Source organism: Wolffia australiana, chromosome 16 (assembly GCF_029677425.1).
Source record: "Wolffia australiana isolate 7733 chromosome 16, ASM2967742v1".
Lineage (NCBI taxonomy): Eukaryota > Viridiplantae > Streptophyta > Magnoliopsida > Alismatales > Araceae > Wolffia > Wolffia australiana.
In genome coordinates, this window is record NC_135850.1 from 1,497,763 (window position 1) to 1,500,796 (window position 3,034).

Here is a 3,034-nt window from a genome sequence, read left to right on the forward strand (position 1 = left end):
GGTCGCGGCAACGCTCTCTGGGGCGGCGCCCGCTGGTCGTGGTGACACCCTCTGGGGCGGCAGCGCCCGCGGCTGAGGGGCGGCGCCCGCGGCTGGGGGCCGGCGACCTCTGGGGCAACGGCGCCACGGCTGGTGGGGGCTGCCTCTGGCGGCGCCCGCGGGTCTTGGGCAGCCCGGCGGCTGTGCGATGGCAGCGCGCCCGTGGCGGCGGCCGCAAAGGGCTCCAAACAAAGCCCTAGAACGGGCGCGCGGGCGGGACAGAACGGACATGAATCTGGCCCCGTTCCATTCCGCCCATTCTCTCTCCTCTCTTTCCTTCTTTTTTTCTTCCTTTTTTCTCCTTTTTTTGTATTTTTCTAAACGTGAGATCAAAGATAGGCTAAAAATCAAACATTCTCTTCATTGGTCTCATTTTTAGGGGGCCTCCCTCTTCCTTTATATAGGGGAGAGGTTTGGGCCCCCTAAATGGATCAAAAGAAAGGGGAGACGAGTCCATTAGGGGCCCTTATATAATGGGCCCCCCATTACACATAGGAGGGGAAAAATAAAATAAAAAGAAAGGAAGGGGAAGGGGACGGTCCATTCCCTTGGCGATGAAAACGTGGATACGGGTCGCAATGCAGTGCGACAAAAACAAGACGATGAACTTGACCAAAACACAAAACATGACAAGAGACGATGAAAATCAAAAACGATAATCAAGCAATTCTTTCACCCGGTCTTTGATGACGGTGGCGGGTAGCATGAACGACATCGTTGACGATCCATGATGGCATGCGCCATCAATCCTCCTGGGGTCGGAAGAACTCGGCTCTGTAGAGTTGGGATAGCTGGCGGCGGCTTCTGGCGAGGGCCTGGTCATCGCTGGCGTGCGTCGCGCTCCGTGGTGTCAGACGTCGTCTAGGACATCGTCCGGTTGACACCGAATATGATTGTTCGGTGCCGATAAGGGATACGTATCGAATTACGGCGGTGTCGTCGTCCGACAGATCAAACCCTAACAGGTCGACGTAACTACGATGCAATGAATGGGTGTCCTACATGTCGTACGTGCAGGCTCCGACTCGAGGGAGACGCCGAGCTCCAAGCTTGGACGGGTCGCCGGGGGCGGCGACGGAGGCCTCTCGAACCTCGTTGGAGCGATGAAGGCGTCTACGGCCGAACGGAATCTATCCATAGGGCTCGCACGTAACAGACGTACTCGTCCATATCGATAAGGCACTCGATGATCGTAGTTCTCTCAATTCGTCCTATCTCACCTACCTAGCCCCAGCGCAGTGGAGTCAAGATGAAAATATACAGCAAGTGATAATTAAACGAGCAACGGAGAGGATGGCGTACCTCGTCAGTATGCTCATGGTGCAGGGTTTGTCGACGTCAGCGGCAATTCGGAGAGGGTGGGGCGGAGAGATGCCGGAGAGCGATCGGCGGCTTGACGAGCAAGATGATGTCGGAGCTTTGATAAAGGTCGGAGGAGGAGAGTGCGAAGGAGCGGCAATGAGCCGGCTCAAACGTGGGGCAGTCGTGGGCGCTCCTATTTACAGCGGAGCAGCGCGCGCAGGTGTAGGTAATTGGAAGACGCGAGCAGCAGCGCTCGGTGAGTCGGCAGTCCTCCAGTTAGTCCACGGGCGTTCGGCCAGAACAGCGGCGAGTACCAAAAGACAGGGGATTCGCAGCACCAACGAGCACCAGCCAAACGCTTGATGCACGCACTGGTCAATGGTCCTCGATGGTCCTCCTGTGGAGCATTTCCACGAGCAGGCACTGGGACACTAGCGGGTCGGTCGGCCTGGTCCCCCTAGTCAATCTTCCCCTCCGTGTAGTGCACGCGTTCAACGGAATGCGGAGGTAGCTCGCCCACACAGCAGAAGGGAGTGTATTGTGCACTCTCGTAGCGGCAAGCCGTTCAGAAGGATGCTCACCCGGTGACAAAACCACTCAAAGGTCTTCCCTCGGCGAAGACTTTCCCGGTCGAGCAGAATACCGCCCGATTAACGGCAGTAGTTTCAACACCCGCCCGTAGTCGAGGATTTGCCGTGGCCCTGCATGGACAGAGCGATCGATCCAGTCACCGGTCGAGGGAACGGGACTCTCATTCTCGGATGCACGGGCAATTAACACGTGATTCCTCCGCATGGGATTGATGAGGCAGATGTTCCGCCGGGAGCTGCAATTTGCAATTCGCAAGGCGGAAAGGGCGGTTACAATTCGCCGTGGATTGCCGAGCCTACAATTTGCCCAATTCGCCGTGGGTTGGGCTGATGTTCCACGGATTGCCGAGGCGGAAAGGGTAGCTACAATTCGCAAGTGTATGCCCACCCCGATAGGGGAGACATCAACCTCGAATTTTGGCTGAGGAAGGGTCGTCGGGAAGCACCCCGTCTGCCCAGTTTTCCTCCCCTTCTTCTCCTTTGATCTCTCTTCCTCCTTCCTCTCTTCTATCTTCACTAGTTGAGACCAAGAAGAATGCACAACACAACTTCATCGATATTTTCTGGTCTAAGGACTTAGGGCGCCCGTCTCCTCCCTTATATAAAGGGGGGAAATGGGGGGCCTTAAAAGGGTCCATTTGGGGAGCCCTTATAAATGGGCTCCCCCTTACAATAAAGAAAAAAAAAGGCATTAAAAAGGGGAAATTGAGGGGGAAATGGGAGAGAAAAAAAAGAAGCAAGGGGGGAAGGGTTAGAGAAAGGCCCATCCCCCTCGACAACGAAACGACGGTCGGACGAGCGTCGCGAACGTGACAAAACACGATGAAAATGAGACGGACGAGAATGGAAAAAAGAGACAAAACACGAGAGAGAGAGAGAGAGAGAGAGAGGAGAAAACGGAAAACATAGCTGGAGCAGCTTCACCCGGTCTTCAACGTTGAGGGGGCACGGCGCGGATGATGTCGATGACGATCTTCGATGGTGTGCGCCATCATGTGAGATTCCATAAATGACTTAGGGTATGGTAAACTATCTGTTGGGCATCTCATCCAATATTCATTGACATAATATATTCATTATAATGCATCTATCATGCTTATAAT

At 54.7% G+C, this 3,034-nt stretch overlaps 1 long non-coding RNA gene across 1 annotated transcript; it reads right to left on the minus strand.

The window, feature by feature from the left end:
- Window positions 1-377: 377 nt before the first annotated feature.
- LOC144713721 (uncharacterized) lies at window positions 378-2,526 on the minus strand. The gene is made up of 2 exons (XR_013584132.1): window positions 1,342-2,526; window positions 378-1,263 (listed from the first exon to the last, which is right to left on the minus strand). It is a non-coding gene; the product is annotated as an uncharacterized LOC144713721 (long non-coding RNA).
- Between the last annotated feature and the right edge of the window lie 508 nt (window positions 2,527-3,034).